Source organism: Oryctolagus cuniculus, chromosome 2 (genome assembly GCF_051225735.1).
Source record: "Oryctolagus cuniculus isolate XC-2025 breed Fujian yellow rabbit chromosome 2, ASM5122573v1, whole genome shotgun sequence".
Classification (NCBI taxonomy): Eukaryota; Metazoa; Chordata; class Mammalia; order Lagomorpha; family Leporidae; genus Oryctolagus; species Oryctolagus cuniculus.
Genome location: NC_142868.1, coordinates 62,396,159 through 62,421,384, shown reverse-complemented (window position 1 = coordinate 62,421,384; position 25,226 = coordinate 62,396,159).

Genomic DNA, 25,226 nt, shown 5'->3' with positions numbered 1-25,226 from the left:
GTAAGATTAAAGAGAAAACTGGCATAGATTTCATTCACTGAAGAGAGAAAGGAGCCTTCATATTGGAAAATTGCTTTCACTATGGGTGGGATAAATAAAAATAAGACAACACATTAGGCATAGTATCAACACCATAGAGCCACAGCAAAATAAGATAAAGAAAAACACCTTCTAAATAACATAAACTATATATATATATATAAAGTGCTAACAAAAACAATTTTATTCACTGTAGATTATATATCAGCAAAAGTAAGTGTTGGGAGATTATTGGGCAAGGGACAACTGTAAAACATTAAAGGAAATATTAAAATGCAAAGGAAAATAGTTAAAACATAGAATTCAAAATTCAAATACACTATGATTCTAAAATGAAGGCATAATAAGTATTTTTTCAGACTTACAGAAACTAAGAGAATTCAACATAAGCAGGGTATCTTTAAAAAGTCAAGTCATGGCTATACTTTCTTTTCCTTTTTTTAAAGATTTATTTTATTTATTTGAAAGAGAGTTACAGAGAGAGATTGAGACAGAGAGAGAGGTCTTCCATCTGCTGGTTCATTCCCCAGATGGCCGCAATGGCCAGAACTGAACTCCGAAGCCAGGAGCCAGGACCTTCTTCCGGGTCTCCCACACAGGTGCAGGGGCCCAAGGCCTTGGGCCATTTTCTACTGCTTTCCCAGGCAATAGCAGAGAGCTGGATCTGAAGAGGAACAGCCGGATCTTGAACCTGCATCTATATAGATGCCGGCACTGCAGGTGGCGGCTTTACCTGCTACAGCACAGCACTGGCCCTGGCTATACTTTCAAAGGAAAAATGGATGGAGAAAGAAGGTGATGTCGCAAAACAGAGAACATGTAAGATAATTAATGCTGATTTAAGATAGGAGATCTTAACATTCAGAGTAGAAAAATTATAAAGAATAACAAGAGATTTTAGAAAGATGGTTGTTTGGCAGATAAATCATGAAAACGGGTTTGCCATATTCCAGGAGAAGACAGAGATACTGAGCAACTCAAGTTTTATTCAGAAGACATGTATATTTGTTGTTACATTACTTTTAGATAAGGAGGGCTGAGTGGTAGTGACCACCAATCTAAAAAGCAGAGAATGGGGAGAGCAGAAAGGAAAGATAGGAAAATTACCCATCGCTCCTTGGCCTTTTGACTAAGATCAAGTGAAAAGTACCCAACAACCAGATAAACAATTGTTAGTTAATGAGTCTGAGAAGGAAAGTTCTGGCACATTTCTGCAGTCGCACAATCCAGAGTCAGGACTGGGATTCCTTTGTATAGTGTCTTGGCACTGCAGTGAGATGTGAGCCTTGGCAATTTATAGAACCACTCTAAGCTCTGGTATCTTTTTTGAAATAGAGATTACAGTGCAATTTTCCTGATGGGCTTATTGTGAATATTAAATGAGATAATGCACAATAAAACAAAAGAGAGGCCATTAACACTCATTAAACATTTCTTTTATGATATCCATATAAACAAGAAAAATATAGAAAATGAGTATTTCTGGAAAATATTGATCCCTTGGTGACTAATACAATTGCTAGTGAAAGAAAATGGTAACTGTGTGTTTGGTGAGTGTGTATGTGTGTGTACAAAGAGAAAGAATAAACATATGTCAGTCTTGTGGCCCAGAGAGAAGGAATGAGAAGTCACTGTTAATTGTTCACATTATTTATTCATAAAGGTAAGAAATATGAACAATTGACCTAGTATCCCTGGGATTAAGTTGTGGATAAAAGGTAATAAATATTTGACATACTTCTACATCTCTTAAAATCCAAAAAGACAGGGTATTGTTATGATTTTTAGTTGAAAAAAATGAAAGATGATTGTGTACTTTTTGTGTTTTTGCTTCCTAACCTGTCTATTCAAATTAATTTATTTACATTTTTAAAAGTATAAAGGTAGAGTTTGATATTTTACAGCTTCAATATATAATTATGGTGTAGAGATAATGACATAGGCACATTTTTCCCTCTTCCTCCGTGAGAACTGCGACTGTAAACCCTGGAACTAACACTGAGCATGTTAGGTGAAGTGGTGTGGGACTCCAGAACAATAGGAACCCCATAAGCTGGACATCTTATGTTCCCGAACCCAAGGGAAGATGATCTGGGTCCCTAGTCTGGTATCAGAGCCAGAGTGGGTGCCTTCTTGTCCTGTTTGAAATAGGAGTCCTTCTGAAAGCAGCAGGTATGCCAGACACAACTGACAAGGGGGCCAGTGCAGAGATCTGCGGATAGTAAGTGGCCAGGAAAAGCTGCATTCTCCTTCCCCATGATGCATGCAAGGCAGGGCGCGGGAGAGACACTAGTATCCCAGTCCAGGAAACCTCTTAGGTCTTATCTTACCTGCCTCTGAGGCTTCGGAGGAGGGGGAGAGCAGTCACCAATAAAGAGACCCCACCACAAACGTGCTTAACTCAGGAAGCTCTGTCCATCCCAAATAATCAGAAAGGATCACACTCCACAAGGTGCTGGGTTACTGAAACAGCCTCATCCTTAAGCCTGAAACTCACTTATGTCACTAAAAAACACCAGAGGTCCTACAGACATTAGAAGCATGATAAAGAAATACTAGGAGAAACCTCATGTGTATAAATTCTAAAAAGTCAAAGAAATTGATCAATTCCTTAAAATCACAAACTTGAAACTTAAAAACAAAATCCTGAAATATTTAATTTCAATAACTCTATTACCATTAATGACTCTGAAATTTTAAACAAAATATTGCAAAAAGAAATCTCCAGACACAAATTTTCTTCTACAATACTATCAATATTTAAAGAAAAAGTTACACAGTAAAAAGTGGGAAATATTTCCATGCTCATATTATAAAGCCAGTATTACAATGATACCAAAGGATGACAAATGCAAAACCATCACAATAAAATCTGACAGTTAATATATATCATAAACTTAGCAACATAAAATTCTACAAAATTCAATAAACTGAACCTAACAATGCATAGAAACAATTGTACACCAAATTTATTAATTTGAGCAAAAATATTAATTTTAAGTATGCAAAATGGGCTCATGATTTGAAAATCAAAAAAATCACATGATCATAGCAATTATGACAAAAAAAGCATTTAATAAACTGCAGTGTATTTTGATGATAAAAAAGTTGTCAACAAATTAATAGAGAAGAATTATCTCAAGTTGATAAAGAGCATATCACTACAGACTAATCAATTTCCCCTAAGATACAGAATGAAGCAAAAAAATGTCTGCTTTTTTATGCAAAATGGTGCTTAGTGTTTTAAGCAGTGCAATAATGAAAAAATAAATAAAAGACAAATAAGTCAGAAAGAAATTAAATTGCTTCTATTTGCAGATGACAAGATTGCATAGAAAATTCTAAAAAAAAATCTTCAATCCATCTCATGGAGCTAATAAGGGAGTTAGAACTAAGTGAATTCTAAAGATACGCAATATGAAATGAAGACAAAAAGTAGTTACATTTCTATATTCAAACAATGACCACTCACAATAAAACATAATCATCAAAAATAAATAAATAAATAGTTATATACTTAAAACAAGTGCAGGATCCATATGTGGAAAATTACACAACACTGATGAAACAATTTTTAAAAAGACCTAAATAATAGTAAGACTTTGTTTAAGGATCTGAAGAGTCAATCAAGTAAAGAAATAACTTGTCCCCAAATTGACATACTGCTTTAATGTAATTCCCATGAAAATTTCAGCAATAGTTTTACATAGTCATGCTCTTTCTAAAATTCCACAGAAAAGTATAGGCCTTAAATGACGATAATAATCTTGAATTATAGTAATCATTTCAAGAAGAATAAAGTGGAAGGCGTCATTCTACATGGTATTAAGGCTTACATGTATTTTTAAATAGCTGCAAAAGTCAATATAGTGTTGGTGGAGAGATAAACATATACACCAATGAAACACAACCAAGAACCCAGAAATTGACGAACACAAATATACTTAGCTAAATTAATACCTGTGAAACCGGGAAAATCTAAATAGGACTGGTGAATTTCACCAATGGCAGTATCCTCGCTGTAATATGATTGTGCAGTTTTCAAAATTTACCATTTGAGAAAATATTAAGTCTCATAAGACATTTTGATCTACTGTCTCCCAAAATTTTCAAAGAAAACATTAAATACAGTTTACTTAGACAATTCATCTAAACACATTCATTTATACTGAAATATCCACTTAACCTACATGAAAATTCTGAATTATAAAACGTTTAAAATATAATGTGATGACTGCTATTCAACATATGAGCTTAAACTGCTATAAAAACATTTGATATACTGAATTTTCTTAAATATAGTTCTATAAAATACATGCATGATATTTACTACATATATAAATAAATCAATGTTTTTTCTGAAGTATCCAAAATCTGTTTTCATGGGGCAGGCATGTGATGTGTGGGTTTAGCTACCACTTTGAATTTCCCACATTCCATGTCAGAGCTGGGTTTGAGTCTCGCCTCCGTTTCTGATCCAGTTTCTTGATAATGCACCTAGAGGCAGCAGATGATGGATCAAGTACTTGGATTCCCTATTACATATGTGGGACACTGTGATGGAGTTTTGGGCTCTTGGTTTCTACCTGGCCCAGTCCTGGCTGGACATTTGTTGATATCTGGCTAGCAAACTAAGGGATGGAAGATTCTCTCTCTCTCTCTCTCTCTCTCTCTAGCTCTCGCTCTCGATCTCGCTCTAGCACTGTATCTCTCTTTTTCACTCTCTTTGCCATTTACCTTTTAAATAAATTAAAATAAATCTTAAAAACATTTCAAAACTCCTCAGAATCTTATGCAAGTGACAGTAACTATATTCTTACTACTTCTGCTCTCCTCCATGACCAATAAAGTTTAGCACAGAACATTTTTGCTTTCAAAATAAGATACATTTGAATGGACTGCTTTCAACTAAGTAAAGTTTGCAATGGTTCAAAAATTTCTGTAGAATTTCTCATTAGCTCTTTCTTATTTGAAATTACTGTTTTTATTTTATATAGTTTCTCCTTTTCTGGCATATATATAGATGACAAATATTTTTCTCTGAGCATTTATGACACTTTAATTGGAAAATGAGAAAGAAACACAGAGAGAAAGATACAGATACAGAGAGATATATAGACAAGCAGAGATAGATATGTCTCATCCATTGGTTTATTATCCAAATTTTCACAATAGCTAGGGCTTAGCCAAGCCAAAGCCAGAGGCCAGGAAATCGTTTTCAGTTTCCAATATGGGAGACAAAAAGCCAACCACTTGAGCCATCACCTGCTGTCTCCAGGGTGCACATTCGCAGGATTCTGGAATTGGGAACTGGAGCCCAGACTTGAAACCAGGCACTCTGATATGGGATGCATGTGTCCCAAGCATATGCCTTTACTGCTACACAAAATATCCAACCCAAGCATTTATTTTAAAACTTAGATTTTTTAATGAAAAGGAAATACACAACTGAATTTTCAATGTGTGTGCTATACAATATTATGTATTGTGTAAAAATGAGTCTTAGTGACAACATATTAATTAACTTTGTCTTCTTAGTAATTACTGATTTTTATATACCTCTCCATTAATTTTGTAAAAGAGAAATCAATATTTATAAGCTGTAATTTCATTTTTATATGACATCTATATAGAAAATTCTTTATTTAAATAACAGAACACAAGTTGGATATATCAAGTTATGATGTAGATTTCTGTCAGCACATCCTTTAAAAAATCAAAGTGTATATTAACAGAACAGAAACTTTGCTCTATATTTCCACAGCTAATCAGTTTTCTGTTGTTTATTCTGAGAACACACTCACCACAGAATCTATTTTAAATATAATCATGAATAAGTCTATTACAAGGGAATTCCAGAAGGTTCAGATACTGTGTTTCATGAACAAAATATATGTTGGAGTGGATGTTGTGTTGGAGTGGGTGTTGTGGTGCAGTGGGTTAATCTGTCACCTGTGACTTTTTCACCCACATCAGAGCACTCTTTCAAGTCCTAACCACTGCATTTCTGATCCAACTCCTTACCAATGTGCCTGGGAAGCAGTGTATGATGTTTGAGTTCCTGCCACCACATGTGGCAGATGGAGTTCCTGGATCCTAGTTTTGCCCTGGCTCAGCCCTAGCTGTTGTGAACATTTGGAGGCAGCCAATGGATGGGTCTCTATGTCTGCCATTCTGCCTTTCAAATACATACACATTTTAGAAATATATTTTTAAAAACTAGATGTTATTTCAAAAGAACTTTTACATAATAAATATTAATGAATACTTTCATTTAACATGTATACGATTCACAGTGGTTACTTAATCAGTCATATGTCACAAATGTTTTAAATTAACCATATTTGAAACAAAATTACCTGTCCCCTCATCATATAATGAGCTCCTGGAATAGAAACTATTCTGGATACATGAAGACTGCCACAGAAATCAGACAACCAAAAAAAAAAAAGATAAGGCTTCCACCAAATTATCATTTAACATAAAGCCTAATTTTAAAACAAATTTCATTTTTTTTGTTTTGTCAGATTTAAATTATTATCACCCCAAAGCCAGTTATGTTAGAAAAAGAACAGTTTTGTCCAGGCATCTGGGAATCAGGGCTCTGGACCAGGAATGGCTGCTGGTAACTTATAGTGCCTTGGACCACAGCTTCCTCTTTTTCTATGAGAGGAGATACATTCATGCCCTCTGAGGTGCCTCCGGCTATCAGCACACAAATTAACCATGACAATGATGTGAAAGTGAGTGATTCCATGAGAGGAAGTTTTAACAATCACTTTTAAAAATATGATTATTCTTAAAATCTAGAAATTGATATCACATAACAAGAGAGTACTCCATGAAAATACACTTGAAAAAGATGAGAAATTTGAGTTCAACTTATCGATACAATCTCATGTATTTTGAAACTATAAGTACTCTATTTTTCCTGTTTAATACAAAAAGCCGACTTCACTTAAGCAATATTTAATTCCATCAGGGGAGTGAACTACTGCTTCCTTGGAAAAAAATGAAAAAGCATGATGGGGGATGTCCACAGAGTAGTCTCAGAGATAAACCAAGGTAAATATAATTAGTAGCAAATGAAAAGTAAGGCCATGGCAGAGGTAACTAGATCAGTAAAACAAGAGTGGACTAGAATGTCCATATTCAAGTATTATACTGTTACACCTTGCAGTACCACACCATAAACTTGCTTTGAAACAAAAATCTAGACAGCATTTTTAGGAATCACAAAAATTATTAAAAGGAAGACTAATAATTATTTAGATATCAAACAGAAGTTGCCTGGTATTTTAAGCAAGCTCGAAATATGACCATGCTCATCTTATTTATTTTGCATCACAGAGCTGTGATTATTCTGATGGAGTGCCTAATCAAAGTGTTAAAGGTTTTGCTGATTTTTCATAGCTGATTTTCATATGGTCATAAATTTTTAGGCACAGGGAATATGAAATCTTGTTGCATAATATAAACTGAAATAACAAGTATGAAGATGACACCAACCCCAGATTTTACCTGATAATAAGGCAATGAAAAGTTTGACTTCTCTCAAAGAGATTAAGCATATTACATACATCACTCTATGTATGTATTTTTACAGATTTTTTGAAGATTCTATTAATATTTCTAAATGACTATGCCAAATAAATAAAATGTGTCAACAGCAATATTAAACTCAGAAAATATTACTATTAAAACCATGAGAAATGAAGTGCTAACTGGAGGACACTTTTAGTTTTTGAGTCTATTTTGTGCCACTTGATTCAATGCATATCACTAATATATAAAAGAGCAGTAAGTGAAGGCCTACACTGACATAACAGATGAGTGAGGAAGTTAGAATTCAAATTCATATACTTTGCGTGAAAACCTCTGGGCTTTCTTCTATCCCGAAACAATTTATTTAAGAAACAGTTTATAAAAACAAAATTATTTTATTAATTAACTTCAACTTATTATATCCCTATAAAAATGGAAATTTTAATGTACTCTGAAGATCTTTCCAGACTGTGAACTTTCCTCTTTCAACTTTTCAACTACACCTCTCTCCTCCATCACTAACCTTTCTTTTCTAGTGAATGATTCCAAAAGCCTTCAAAATGAGCTCTGATGCATATACTAAAACAGGCCACTGAGCTTTTCCTCACTATCATTGAGAAGAAAACATCTCAAGGAAGCATTTGTCTGGATTTCTTCTCTTTCTTTCTCTCTTTCTTTTTTCCTTCCTTCCTTCCTTCCTTCCTTCCTTCCTTCCTTCCTTCCTTTGCTCCAGTCTCTGTCTCTTTCTCTCTCAGATACACACACACACACACACACACACACACACACTGATATAACCTTTTCTTCCTTAACTGCGCTGTTAGGGATATTGGAGATTCCATCTTGCCAATCTTAGTGAGGATTTTCAATTTTCATTCTCTCAATTTAACTACCTCTTCTTGCTTGAAAGACTCAGCTGATTTTAATGGATGGTTCTTTTAAGATTTTCTTTCCACATAGGCTCTACTTTTTGCTTTTTCTCTTTCCTCCTCTTCCTCCTCTGGGCCCATGTTGGAAGACCTCAGAACTGAACTCTGTGGTCTGTCCTCTTGTTAATACCTTTTCAACATTTAAATACCACTCACTGGCACAAACTGTCCCATCATTCTCAGAGCCCTAAACTAAAATATCCACATGCTTACTTGACTTCTGCAGTTAAATTTGCTCTGGTCTTTTCTTATCTACCATTAACAAGTGCAGCTTTGATCTCTACCTTCTACGTATCTGATCCTGAAGATTTTATATGTTAAGGATGGGGAGTGTCTGGCCCAGGGGTCCTATAGGGAATGCAAAATCATTTGGTCTATCCCTGACAAGGCAACCACAGGTGGGACTCGAAATTTAATACATCTTTAGCAATTTTTTATAATAATAATTTTGTATGGCCCATGAGCAATGTTATACATATCCCATCCTTGCACCATCCATGCCTTTGGTTCTTTCATTTATCCATCAAGCAAAGCTTACTTTTCACCAGGACCTATTTGACCTAAGTGCATAAGAAGTCTCGAGTGCATGTGCATTTCTCCATCCTCCTCGTCAATATTGAGGTCCAGAACACACCAATGCTGCGGTTTCCCTCTTGTTCTTCCTCATCTCTATCCCATACAGTGCAAAAAAATAAAAATAAAAATATTAGATTCAAACACTATAGCACTATTCTCCCTTCAGATTTGTTTCTTTTTTTTTTTTCTCATTGCATGTAAAGTAAAATCCAAGCTACTTCCTAGTTGTCGCTCCCCCTCTTCATGGAGGAACGACACAGGACCCTGCGCTGTTCTTTCGTCTGCTCAGCCCTCCCCGGGTTTGCTGCTGGTTCTTCCCGGGTTGGCTACTGTCCCTTCCACCTCCGTGGAAAGGCGGTTCCCCCTGCCACACTCCCCACTTCCGCGGGGGAGCGGCACACTGCCGGCCGGCTCTCTCGGGGGCTGCACAGGTGTTCCTTCAGATAGATGTTCCCCTTAGATGTTCCTGGTGCATGTTGTCTCTCTCCTCCTTTATAGTCCTCTTCCGCCAATCCCAACTCAGCTGCCCACACGCCGAGTACGCTGCTCTCCTCCAATCAGGAGCAGGATCAGCTCCTGGAGGTCATCACTCAAGTTGGCAAGAGGCAGCTGCGTAGAAGCTGTTTTCTCCTCTCCCAGCGCCATATTGTGGGAGAGCAGATGCATAGAATAAGTCTTAATTCCAGTAACTTAGTCTAGTCCGAGTTGCTCCCAGTTGCTCCCCACACTAGTTCCTATAATGACCCTAAAGAAGGGACTCTTTCCTGCCTTCCCTATGTGCCTTTTGTCTTCATACTCAAACCACTCCCTATACTAGTTTACTTTTGGTTTTTGAACACAGTAGGACTCTTCTGTCTTTGAGATTTTGATATTTCTTATTCTTTTGTCTATATCTTTCCAAGTCTGGTCATTCAGTAAAATGCCACCTTCTTACAGGAATTATCTTTTTCCATTGTTTTTCTTATGTGTTTTAATTCCTTCTATCATTAATCCTAATCTCTATCCTGCTTGTTTATTGACTTTCTCATTATTTTATTTTCTTCTGTTTTCCCCTCACTCAAGTGCAATTGCTTCAGTGAGGGCTTCATCACTGTTGGGTCCCTTTACTTAGGATACGCTCAACTAATAAATTATTTCAATGAATAAACGAAGTGAAAATTAAAACCAAATTTTTCTCCATCTGGATACACTGATTTTTGTTTATGTTTTTAACCAGCTTATTTGTAAGTATGCAGAAACCATGTGTAAATGAAATGTATTTGACAATTGAGGACTATGTCCTGGTAGTGGCTATGGAAGCAAATTATAAACATTTGTAAATGGTATATTTGTTGGTGGAAAATATGTTGCTAAAACAGTGTCTGATTATTGAGCACTGTGATGTTCAGGGAAAAATAAGCTAGCAGCACCAAATACGTATCATCAGGCCAATGCAATGTGCATGAGACTTATGTCTTGTTTATGAACAGTACCTTCAGGCATATCACAGAGCTGAAAAGCTACAAAATGAATAGTGTAACAGTTGTCAATGATTTTATAGACATAGTGTATATTATGCTGAGATAGCTACTGTTTAAAAATAGTTTTATATATTTAATATAAGTTTGCATCTACTAATTTAGGTTTGCATCTACATAGTTTAGGTATGTTAAAAATATAACTCAACTGTCAAAAGATTGGAAACAATTGATTCTGGATTCTTTTTCCATTATGCACCAGTATCCAGACAGTTCCTATTCAGAATTTAGTAGATTTGTATGAAAAGTTAACATATTTGTGACATAATTAGCTTAACGGCATTGTAAGAATAACTAACAAAACATAATTTTATAACACAAACAGACAACTGATAAAGACACATATGGAAATCAAAAACATTTAAAAGAAGGATGTTCATTTTCTAAGCTTCATAGGAAGCAGTGCTATACAAAAATAATTAAGTAAATGTTGTATATGATTTTCTTTTAGAAATAAAAATGCAGGGGCTGACACTGTGGTGCAGTGGATTAAAGCCCTGGCCTGAAGCACCAGCATACCACATGGGCGCTGGTTCTAGTCTGGCTGCTCCTCTTCCAGTTCAGCTCTCTGCTATGGCCTGGGAAAGCAGTAGAGGATGGCCACATGCTTGGCCCCCTGCACCCACGTGGGAGACCTGGAAGAAGCTCCTGGCTCCTGGCTTTGGATCGGCACAGCTCTGGCTGTTGATGCCTTTGGGGAGTGAACCAGTGGAAGGAAGACCTTTCTCTCTGTCTCTCCCTCTCACTGTCTGTAACTCTACCTCTCAAATACATAAATACTTTTTTTAAAAGAAATAAAAATTCATAAATATTGAAGAGCCAAAGTGACTCTATTTTGAAACAATAAAAAGCAGCCTCCGTTTCCCATAGCAGACCCAAGTCCTTGTAAAAGCAGGCATTCAGGCATTCCAGAGATATCAAAGCAGACCAAGGACAGCTAGCTCAACAGACCAAGGGTAGCTCAGTAGAGATTTCCAGATGAGGTGACTCCCTGAACCCAAGCCAAATGGAGACCCCCACCCCCTGCCCTGCCCAATCACGAAAGGCCCCTCACCCTACGCCCTTGCTGACGTGTCTTCCCTTTAAAAGCATCCCCGAACAAAGACCTGGGCTGTGGGGAGCAGCCCGGACTGGACTGAGTTACTGGAATTAAGACTTATTCTATGCATCTGCTCTCCCACAATATGGCGCTGGGAGAGAAGTAAATAGCTTCCACACAGCTGCCTCCAGTTCAGCTAATAAACTGTAGGACTTGCTCCTGATTGGAGGAGAGCAGCGTACTCAGCGTGTGGGCAGCCGAGTTAGGATTGGCGGAGGAGGACTATAAAGGAGGAGAGAGACGGCATGCACCAGGAACATCTAAGGGGAACATCTAGCTGAAGGAACACCCGTGCAGCCCCCGAGAAAGCCGGCCGGCGGTGTGCCGCTCCCCCGCGGAAGTGGGGAATGTGGCAGGGGGAACCGCCCTTCCACGAGGTGGAAGGGATGGTAGCAAACCCGGGAAGGACCAGCAGCCAACCCGGGGAGGGCCGAGCAGACAAAAGAACAGCGCAGGGTCCTGTGTCGTTCCTCCACGAAGAGGGGGAGCGACACTGGGCCTTCCTCCTTCCTCCGCTGCGCCAGTTGGTTGGATGAGGTCCCTGTTGCAGCTTGTACCTTTTTAATAAAAACCTTGTTTTTGCATTTCGGTGTGATCAGGTCGCTGATAGCTTCTTGGGATATACTTATCTGGGCATAACAAATATTAGTTATAAAATACTTTAAGCCCAAATAATTTTTTTTTTCAAATATCATCATGCAATTCTGAAAAAGACAAAACTGTATGTACACAAAACATACTTGTTTGGCTAGGATCAGGGTAAAGCTGATGGACTCACTAGAGAGGAGCACTAAGAGAACTTTGGGGGTAACTGAAATGTTCTTTGACTTCATGATGGATGGGTAAATTTGATGCATGTTAATTACACGTTAATAATGAAATTGGGGCAGGTATTGTGATGTAGCAGGCTAGGCTGCCACCCAGGGTGCCTGCAAGGCAGAGTGCCAGTTCAAGTCTCTACTTGCTACTCTGCTTCTGATCCAGCTTCCTGCTAATTTGCCTGGGAAGACCACCCAAGTAGGAGATCAGGACAGAGATCTGGCCTCCTGTCTCATGGCTGTTGCAGGCATTTGAGGAAAAGGCAGAAGATTCCCTATCTCTCTATCTCTCTCTCTGCCTTTCAAATAAATGAAAATCTTAAAAAACCAACTTGAGTTAACAAAACAATTACATGAAACAATAAAAACAATCAACCAGAAACCAGCATATATCTAGAAGCACTGTATTATAAACCCATAGAGAGAGAAAGCATGTGTAAATTGCCTTTGGCTATAGTTTTCTCTAATTTGTATTTTTTCTTACAGCACCATATGAGCAACTATTATAGGTACAATGATTCCAATTATTTTATTTAGTCATAAATAATTTAGTCAAAATATTTGTGGAAATGGAATTAAAAGGAAAATGGAATTAAAATTATTTTGGTGCAAAAAAAATACTTGAAATCAATGGGTCATTTTCCATGAATTTTAAAAGACCATTCAAATAGACAACTAAAATCTTCATTAAATAATCATATTTTTATAATTTTGTAAGTGTGTAGCTAAAGTCAAAATGCAGATTTGTGTAATTAATATCTATAAATATTTATTTTAATAATCTACTTTCTAAGTCTGAAAAGGCAAGACATATGTAATGGATAAAAATACAGTCTATGCCAAGTGTAAATAATTCTAATAGAACATATTCAACCTGCAGATAAAAGTGAATATTTATATACACTCTTGAAAATAGTCTGGTTTGATTTAAAAATTCCAAATAATGAAGTTAATCAATTTTACTATAACTCATGTGTTTTTCATATATTTGGATTCCTCCAAAGAATGAGACCATTTCATAATTCAATGTAGTTGCTTAAATAATATTTTTGTGTTTTGAATAGTTTTATATTAAGAATATTTTGTGATATTTTTTATGATAGATTTCAGAACATGTATAAAGTATGCATACATTCATATTAAGGAGTCAAGTACACAACCAAGCAAGACCAGAGAATTCCTTTGGTTTCATTTGTGGGTTTTAGGAGCATAAGAGCTTCCTAAGTTTGATGGAAATGCTGCTATCAAGATGAACTTCGAGGAGAGTGTTTGGTAAAAAAAGAAAAAGTGCTTTAGTAATGAGACTACAATACAAAATTCAAGGAATACAGTAATCCATAATATGTAATTGTGTCATATATGTAGAACCTTTTATGAAGTCAATATAACATTATTCCCCTGTATTCCTTATCTTTCACATATCCTTTGTTTTCACCTTTGAAAATATTACTTATATTTTTAGAATACACCTTCCCCAAAGCAGACATCAAGTTTGTCTTGTTCATTATAATAACCCTATTCCCACCATACTAAATGAGAAAATAAATGCTTGGTGAATGGCAAAATAAAATAATAAATTCTCTCAACACTAAAAGAACCAAAAATTTTAATATTTCTGGCTTTTTAGCTTTTTCTTTTAGAGTGATTTTGGTAAAGAAATCTAAATTATATAGTTGATCACAGTTTATAAAAGCAAAATATTTCAGTGAAAGAATATATCACAATTCATAATTCAAACTGGTGTAATTAAAAATTGTGATTGCATCAACAGTTTGTTTCTTAATGCAAGAAGTGAAAATAATATAACTCCATAGAAACTTTTATTATGACAGGTCTTTAAAAGTTCATAAACACACCTAATCAGACAGAGAGAGAATGAGAGAGCACACTCTTTGGCATTAAATTTATTCCCGTATTCCTAGAGAATTTTATAAATCCACTACTATCCACACAGTAAACATACACTACATTTGGGCTAATATTAACTGTGAAACACAATTTTGAATTCATTATAGAACTGAAACCAAAATCACACATGCTAAAAAGATCCCAGTAAACGTTTTCAAATAAGGGATTGAATAAAATAGATGAATCCATCTAACCGTGACCTATTTTAGTACACAGATCTGTACATCAAACATTTGTCTCTATGATTTTAATGCAGCAAACATTTTTGTGTCTTTGACCCTTGAGATTTCTGTGCTGCTTAGCATGCAGCTAAATTGCATTCAAACAACATTTGCATATGTAGTATGATTTGGTAGACTAAATCCCGAGATGCTGCTCTCCAAAGAACAAGCTCTATGTTTGCTTGTGAATTTACTGACTTCATGTACTTTAAATACAAAAAAGGTGGAAGATTCTCCTTTGGAGTTTTATAAGAATAGATTTCTCTTCACATGCCTGAATCATATATACAGAAAATTTTTTTCATCTCTCTTTCTAGCCTGAGTGAAAGTTGTAGGTACTGAATGATGAAACCTATTAATAAGCAACCCCATGGATTTACCAAGTTTAGAGTAAGCTTCACTTTCCATGAATTGACAATCAATCAATTCAATCTTATATTTACAAGAAAAAATGTGATCCTTAAGTCAACAATCTTCAAAGTAAAGTAAATAAAAATAAATTTCGCTAGGTATTACCACTGAATATGAAAGAAATACAGTCACATGCCACATAATCGCAGTGGTCAATGATGGGATATTTATACAATGGTGGTCTTATATGATTGAATCACTTAGTGATCTCATAGCATCTTAGCTTGTATAAATATACTCCATCATGCTCCCACAACTAAAATTTTCTAATCACATATTTCTCAGAATATGGGCCAACATTAACTGTCCCATGACTGTATAAGTAAAAATACTGGCTCATTAGGAAATTAGGTTTGCCTTAGGGAAAAAACACAACCTGCCATGTTAATTTAGTAGCATAATTTAAATTAGGAAAGCAAAAAAAAGACAATTTTTCAAGAATTCAAAAGCTGCAGACATTATATGGGTTTATTTGGGTAGGGATTATTTTTAGCTGAAGGTAATCTAGTATTAAATATGAAAAGAATTGTATGGTAGAAGGGCAGTGTAGTGTGCAAATTTTAAATGTGGAAGACAGTGGAAACAGACAGTTGGATTTTGTAAACACAAGTGAGTTTTTGAGGAAACAGTGGGAACGTTTTGTTGAAGCTGTAATGATTAATGATCTATGGTCATGGTTGTTTCACTTCTACTGTACAAGCAAGCTTTTTCTCCATTTAATTATCCAGGTTTGTTTCAGAAGCTGAGGTCATGGGCATCATAGAAGATGAGGAAAAGTGTGTGATATTATTCGAGCAAAGGCTCTCCTTCACCCATTTTAGGACCTTGCATGGATGGAGGGATGACAGACTTCAAAGTGGTTAGGTTATCTACTTTGAGTTGCAGATTGCATTATAAAGCAAAAAGAAAACATCCTTAATGTCCCAGATAGATGGATAGGCCTGGAAAGTAAGTATAGGGAACCAGCTTGAAAATGATATTAGCCAAAATATGCTTTGGCAAGAAATATGAGAATTCCTGTCAGTTATCCACATCTTCTCATTCTCCATTATCTTTCAATAACCAGGTTTAGAAAATAGAGAAACATGCAGTCATGTTAATTATCACATCAACTGTTACTACTCAGGTTATTACTGTTATGTGATAACTAAAATAAAAATGAGCTTTTTTATTTATAAAACTTCACCAAGGTCTCAAAATACATAGTATATGGAGCGGGATTTTGAACTCAGAAAGTTAGGAGACAGAGCTAGTAACCTCTACTAAGGCATACACTATTTCTCAGCCCAGATTTCAATATTCGTGAAACCATGATATCCTCAAAATACAAAACATATCTGGGCATGAGTGGTGTAATAGAACTTTCAAAATGGGAGGTAGGAGAAATGAATTCCTTTTACAGGTGGATTACAAATACTAAAATGTGTAAATCTTTACTTCAATAGGGTATTCTTTCATATTAACATCATGTTTGACCCAACCTTTCCCATCTCCAAGAGTCTTCTCTTGCAATAATGTAGTATTGCCTATTTCCACCTCTCCTCTAAATTTGACTTCTCTGGGCAGGAGAGAATGCCAATACCTCTTGTAGATATTAGCCTCTGCTGAAAACCTTTTGAGGAATTTAGGAAAATTATCTTCATCTTTGACACTAATTTGCACAGGGAATTTGGGAAAAACATTTTCTCTTCTAAAGACCTCAGCTATTTTAACTGGAAAATTGTAACATATAAGGAATTGTCTAGCTGTAGACCTATTGCTTATGCAGTGTTAAAAATTCTTCTCTAGCTTCTCATTGCATTAACCAAAAAAGACCAAAATCCTTGACATGGCTTTAAAGTGCAGCCTCATCCTGTGGACTATTCCGAGTTCTCTATGTTCTGTTTCCTGGCCACAATCCAACTTTCTTTTTTTTCTTTGTTTAAAGACAATTTGTCTAAGATGTATTTCTTGTACACCTTAAAATACATAATACAGTATTTCAACAAATGTGTACAGAGGGAACTGAAAAAAATCAAGCAATCAGCATCTGTATCTCCCTATCTCCCCTTCACCTGCTGTTGTCCTCCAGTTCTTTCAATAGTATAACTACATCATTATGATCTACAGCTGCTCTACTGTTCTTTGTAATACCAAAGCCCACTACTTCTATCCAACAGTGCTTTATCAACTATTGCTCCAACCCTCCCACCACCCACCTCTATCCTTCCCAGTCTCTAGTAATCACTACTCTAGTTTCAAATTGACATTTTTGTTTTACCTTCCACATATGATAAAGTATTTATTTTTCTATATTTGGCTTATCTGACTTAGCATAATGATTTCCAGTTCCATTAATTTTATTTAAAAGGCAAGATTTCTTCTTTTAATGGTTGGATAATATTCTATTGTGTGAATAAAAACCACATTTTCTTTATCCATTCATCCACTGATGGGCTCCTAGGTTGATTGCACATTGTGGTTATTGTGAATAGTGCAGCAATGGACATGGGAGTGTAGGTTGCTATTTCATAGGTTGATTTATTTTCCTTCGCATATACGCCTAGAAGTAGTATAATTGGTAGGTTTATTTTTAGAGCCTTCTTTTATTTCTCTAAAAATGCCAGCTCCTCCTAACCTGACAGCCCTGCATATGCTGTTCGTCCTACCTTGAAAGCTCTGCTCTCTTGCTCAGACCACTGTTGAGTACGTCCTCCAGTGCTCTACTCAAAAGTCCTGAAGGACATCTTCCCTCTGAGCTCCTGTTATGTCTTCTACCCTGTACATCTCTTTGTAACATGTACAAGGTTTGTATATCATTTGTAAAAAACTCAGTTTGCAATTAAGCAAGTAACATCTGTGTCTTCAAGCGGAATGTAACAGATCTTAGTGTATTCCTGTATCTTCACATTTAATACTGTTTGCACACAGTAGTCACTCAACAAATATTTATCAAATAACTGAATAAATAAATGAAAATGAGTAAATTAAAGAAGAATATATCTAGCTTTCTTTATAAGGGCAATACTTACAAAAGTAGTATTTCTCTTGTGACTTTTTTTTTTGCTATCTAATATTAACAGAAATAGTCACTAAGAGTGCTGATTTCATACATATCTCATTTATAGTGAGTACTTTTAGCAGAGATAGTTAATATCTCCCTCAACAGCAAAAGTGCTAACAATATTTTTCACAAAGAAAAATCATTATCAGCTCTCAAAGAAGTATTTACTTTTAAGAAACAAATGTTGGGAATTAAAAAACTCACCGACTATAAAAATTTTCATTTTAAAATATATATTAAAAGTAATGAATGTAAGTGGCTCCCAAACTGAGTGCCTGCATACTACAAAAGACAAGTTAAAGAAATAGGAATAGCAACAGTGAATAAGTTAATGTCACAAGAAAAAATATGTTATTTTGTATCTCTTATGAGGTGGAGAACTGAATGCCATATGCTTCACCCTCATACATGACAGAACTAGTAGCACTTGCTTAATTTGCACTTATATGTAAAATCCACAGGACTCATTTTCATTTTGATGTGTATGTTTGCAGTTTGCCAATGTGCAAATTAACAAATTTCTAGTGCATGGGATTCCATCTTTCCCAACACCATATATTTCTTTTCTTCTATGTTAGAAATTCAATGGTGCAGAAAGTTGAGACTCCATCACTAGAAGTTCAGCATCATATCTGCGCAAGGAGCGTTGTACAAGGAACCAAGCTGTTCAGTGTCTGACTCAGAAAACACTTAGGCAATATTGGCACTACTTGCAGGTAGCATGGCCCATTCACAATCTGAATATTCTATTACTGCTAGCATCTCTGGATCTTGTCTAATCTGAGTGTGCCCTAGCAATGAACATGGAAAGGGCAATTTTAGTGAAAATGAGTAAATAGGGTGACCTCTTGTTTTCAGAAAATCATCTTTGCTTTGTCCAGCTCTGTGTTGCAACCTTTTGATACTGACAGTCTTTTCCATATAAGGCAAAATGAGTTTTGCTTATTTGTTTGCTCTTTCCTTTTTTTAAACTATTTTTTTTATTTTTTATTTTTCCCCAGAAACCTTTTATTTAATGTATACAAACCTCATATATTATATAAATACAACTTTAGGAACATAGTGATAGTGATTCTTCCCATCACCTCTCCCACTCTTCCTCCTTCTTCTTCCTCACTCTCCTATTCCCATTCTTATTTTTTTCTAAGATCTATTTTCAATTAACTTGATATGCAGAAGATTATACTAAGTAAAGTGTTCAACAAAGAGTATGGAAAAAAAAAAAACAACTGTTCCTCAACAGTAGCATGTCGTTCAGTCTCCATGTGTTTGCATATGTCTGGAGATCCTTGAGTTGTTTGTTAATTTCCAGCTTCATGCTCTTTCTTTTTAAACAATATTTTGGAAACTTCAGATGGTTTGACATTGGACAACATCGAAGCACATTTTTTACAGGAGCTATTCTCTCTCTGTTCATGAATAGACACGATGTTAAACAGTAATGTTCAAAATCTGAGGGACAAACAGGAAGTAAAGCCAAAGCCAAAATCAAAGCAGAGAATCATGCGCTGCCCAGACTACTACCATCTAGGGGCAAAGTAGTTAAGATTGCTGCAGGTGCCTTATCAATGTTTTATCAGAACTTCTGCTATCTCAAGGAAGAGCAGAGAATCCCACTTGGTATACTACCTCTTAACAACTTTCATAATTGAATAGCCAACCCATGTCAAACATTCCAAGCAAAGAGATCTGTCAGCAGTTTTGATATCAAATCTGTATGTTCTCTATTAAAATAGATATGCTCCTAGTACTCTCTAGGCTAAGACCTTGTTTGAGAGAATACAAATCACAGAAAGAGAAAACTCCTTGATGACTGAGAAGCATTGCATTAGACCACTGACTAATGGTTTCATGTACTGGCATACAGGATTCAGCTTTATTTACAATGCTTCATTATTTCTCTCATAAAGCCTGTTTCAAGGACACTAAAAAACTGTTCTAAATCTGGGTAACAATGGGTATTTGTTTGAAAACCTGCACATCATAATTTCAAGTCACTTATGCATTCCACTAGAGACCTTTACAGATAAGTAACAAGGAGCTCAGAGAGAGCTACCATTTATTGTTTGCCACAAAATATTTGTTTTTGAAAAATTGATTCACTAGATTATATCCTTATTCTTTCTCTTTTCCAAAATGAGTTTTCATTTATGTAGCAGTTGCTTTCATGCAGTAGTATTGCTAATTTTGCACATGTGTTAAGCAAAGGACCATGTGGATTTGAGTTTGAGACTCTAATGTCTCCTTATCTTTTTCAAAAAATGACCATGCTAAACTTTTTTTCAATATTCCTTTCTGTTAGAATTTTTTATAAAAATCTACAGTCTTGTATTTTCCCATAGATTTATAATATCATGTGTTTTAATCACTGATGTTTTGGAAGAATAAGGCACCTTCACAAATAAAGTGACCTAAGATAGCAGTTTGAAGACTTCAACATTTAAAGCAGTATGGGTTCATTAACGGTTCATTTTCCAAAGAATTATCATTCATTCCCTTTTCTCTAGCTCATAAGGTGATGCTTACTTGGAGATTTGTAATAGTTCAACTAATTAAAATCTTTGTGCATGCATTTAGAAAAGGATTCAAAAAAGAAACAATAAATTTAGTGCTCTTTTTGAAAAAAATATTTATTCATTTACTTGAGACATAGAGAGAGGCCCCCTAAGAACTGGTTCACTCCCCAGATGCCCACAATGGCCAAAGCTGAGAGCCAGGAAATCAATCCACATCACACATGTGGATGGCAAGAACTCATAACTGATGCCTCCCAGGGTCTAGTGCAGATTTTTAAATATTTTTATTTCAGTACTGACTAATCTTTGTAATAAAGGCTAAAGTTACCTCCTGTCTTTGGAAAACCACAAAATATTAAAACAAGAGACAAATTGCAAGAAATAATAACAGAGAGAATTACATTTCCCACATGCCACGTTTTAGTGGCTAACGTTTTCCCTGTTTTGAAGAAGAAAATAGCTTTATTATAAGTAATTGCTTTTTGTGCTATAGTAATACGCAATCACCTTAATTTTTGAAAGTAATATCTAGGTGGGTGAGGATATTAGTTAAGCAGCAGGCTAAAATAAATATAAAATCAAATTTTTGAAAGCAATCTTGCCATTTTGGGTATATACATTTCCAGAAGCAATGGAGCATTTACTAAATTTCAGAAAGAAGAAATTTTTCATGGGATCTAAATGAAGGCAGATAATACAACATTTAAAAGCAAAGTTGTACTCAATTATAAAATATACTTACAGAATCTACAAAGAATTACATTTTTCCATTTTTGCATAGTTAGTTTATTTCAGAGGCAGACACATACAGAAAGCTCCCTTCTGCAGATTCACTCTCCAAATGCCCACAAACAGCCAGGGTTGGGCCAGGCTGAAACTGGGAGCTGTGCAAGGTCTCCCTTTGGGTTGCAGGAACCAAACTACATGGGCCATCACTTACTGCACCCCAGGGTGTCCATTAGCATGAAACTGTATTACTATAATTGGAAGTGAAGTCAAGACTCAAACCCAAGCATTCTGATATGAGATGTAGGTGTCACAAGTGGTATCTTACCTGCTAGACCAAATGCCCACCTCAACAATTATCTTAAAGTGATTTCTTCTCTTAGTGTAAAGGGTTTTTTTAATATATATTTATGTACTTATAAAAATAGTTTTTAATTATCTCAATGGAGAAAGCATTGGGTATACATATATTCCAGAGATTTCTTTGCCTGAGGACATTCCTAAATATTGTACTGCTTTCATGATTAATATTTTAAACTAAGTACATAGGAGAATGCTACAGACAGAAAATATTGTGAACTCTCCATTTTGAATATTATTTTTCTCTGATTTTATTGGAGTAGAGTTTTGAATTATTATATATATATATATTCTATCTGATAAAAATGTGTCAACCCTGGTGTATATATTTTTATGGAATGGTCAATCAATCTGTCTATCTTGTGAAAGCATGAAAATGACAAAAAAAAACAGTAAGGTTCCATAGTTATGTCTTAGGGAAGTTTTGTAGTTATTAAGTTATACATTTTTTAATTGATTGATTGAGTTTGAACTTATTTGAAAGGCAGAGAGACAAAAGAGACAGTTGAAGAGATCTTCATCTACTGATTCACTTCCCTAATGCCCACAAGAACCAGGACTGCGTCAGGCTGAAGTGAGGAGCTCAATCCAGAACTCAATCCAGACTAACAATAATCTTAGAGAAAGAGAACACAGACAACACAGGGAGAGAAATGTACCTTGGTGTCTAGAAATCATGTCATTAGATCATGACAGATTGGGGTAAAAATATCCATAAGCACCAAATTGTTACATATTGATTTGTGTAGCATGGTGTAGTGACTGAATTGTATACTGTGAAAATATCTCTGCCTATCTTAATCCTCAATCCTGCAAATGTACCCTTATGGAAGTAGAATTTTTTTCAGATCTAATCAAGTTAACACGAACTTAATGGGTTATGATGGCCCCAAATCCAATACCAGAGTAATTTTAAGATGAGAGGATGTACAGCATCAAATCATACCCCAGGAAAGAAGAGCGTCTGAAGATAGAGGCAGAGATGAGAGTGGCACAGCTCTAAACTAAGAAATACCAAGGGTTGTCAGGAGCAAGCAGAAGGTACGAACAGGTATATATTTCTTTCCTAGAATCTTCAAAGGGAACATGCTCCTGCCAATGAATTGATTTCAAACTTCAACCCACTAAGATGGAGTGAAAATCAATTGCCACTGCTTTAAGCTGCATAGTTTGTGGTACTCTGTTATGGCGGCCTTAAGAAAATCTACATGTAGTTTTTCTGTAATAACTCTTAACTGCATCACTGAGGTTTTAGGTAGTAGTTAGATTAAGGCAGTTATTGACAGTTTTATGTTTTTTTACTACATGCAGAACCAAAGCCAGTTCCTCTGTAAAATTATTTCCTACCTAGTTCATTCTAGCTATAAATAAATATATTACACTTTGGATCTACAAGAGTAAATATACCTTATTTCTGGTGTTCCTTTGGTACAAATAATTTACACTGCAGATTAATTAACCTCTATTGCTATGATTTTAATTTCAAAAATTAGTCACAATTTTCAGTATATTTTATTTAAATTTAAAAATATAATTTCACACAACTTCAAGTGTTAAAGTTCTGGTTTTTTTTTTTAGGAAAATGGTGTCTCTTCTTTCATGCAATTTTAAGAAAGTAAAAATTTTCTCTTTGACTCTTTGCTGATTTATCAAAGAACAATATTAAAATAAAAAAAACTTTTGCTGTATTTTTCCACATAAAGTTCCAACTGCATGAGTCTTATTAAAGGTTAGGTCAGGTGTGGAAAACTAGACCATCAGCTGATGTCCCAGGGTGGCTTAGTGACAACTCAAAAATATCAAATGTAGTTATATGTAAGGTCAAACATTTCAAAGTGTAAATATTTCAGAATCTCATATGATTAACTTTGGATTTACCCATTGTATTAATTCATTTTATAATCATTTTAGTAAGGTACTGACTATAAGATATTTTCATTTTTTATTCTTTTAGCAATGAAAAAAACAGTTACACTAGGGTGTTTATTCTTTAAAAGACATATATTAAGCACAGACAGAATTTGTTTATAAAAAATAATAATATTCCTATTTAATAGCTTTCTCAAGCATGTGTGTAAAACTGATATTTATATATCTTTGATATCATCCTCATTAACAAAGCTTCATTGAACCTTATTTAAAATTCAGAAGACTAACAAAAACTTAATCCAAAAACAAATCTAGCTTTAAAATTTTTTAGAATAAACTATTATTCAGTTCAATATATAATTATGGTTTCCTGTAATATCCAGAAATAGCAAGTAACTTGAGAGTATTAGTTTAAATCACAGAGGCATATATGATGTTTCTATCTTTAACCAAATTTTAATGGATCTGGAACTCATTTTATCTTGCTTTCACATCAATTGAATCTTTTTTTTTTTTTTTTTTGTATTTACTAGCTGGAGAATAAAAGCCCATATAAATTTCATTCATTGACAATAAAAATTGCTCTTGGTTTGAAATCAACTTTAAATAGAAACATATAATGCCACAGGAACTAACTAGTAGTATGCAACAAAAAGCTTGGAAATAAGAATAAAAATATGACTTACCTGTGTTTACAGTAAATATCTGACAAATAACAAAAACAATGAAAATCAAGACAAAACAAAAGAAAATAAACAAACCATAAAGCCAGAACCCAAAACTACTTTCTACTGCACAGGCAACATTTACACACAGCTTCAGCAACTCTATTCTAGTATTTTTTTGGTTCGTTGCTTAGTTTGTGCACAATACACTGATGCATGTCAGCCCTGAGAACTTGTAAGACCTCCTCTTTAATCTCCAGATCACAGTCAAAAGCACACTTTGAAAATTTCGGTGAAAATGGAAGCAGACAGCACAGTACCAATGGATCAGTTGAATGAATAATGAGGAAAAGGAGAAACATTGCAAAGTTCTGCAATTCCACGGTGCACTGCTAAAGGATTAATGCAATCGAGTCATTTTTGTGTCTCATTTAAATACAAGAGTCTGTTTCTATCTTTAATCTTCTAATTTCAGGAAATTAGATGTAAAACTCTCTTTATTCATTATAGGTACAGAATGATCAAAAGAATAGAAATTTTCATCACAAAGCTAATTGCATTGTCAAATGACCTCATACATAATGAATCATTAAAAATGATCTATTCTGTAATAATTGTATGCTGCTAAAGGTTAAAATAGCTTTAACATGTGGGAAAAGAATTGTAATTGAAATAAATTCCAGCTTTATATTGCACTTGCCAACTATGAAATTACTGGATGATATCTGAGTTTTATAAACTTTATCTAATGAATGTGCTGATATTTTGTGTGCTGGATAAGAAAGTCTCCCCTGACATAAACACTCTGAGACTGATATGAAACAAATTTTTAGAATACCATCAACATTGATCTTGGGTAATTAGCTCTTTCAGATCACTGATCTTTAATTACAGTAGCTCAACAATAGTTATTTTCACTTCCAGAATCGACTTTCAAGTAGTAGAAATCATTTTATTTATATCATGTTTCCAAAAACGACTCTT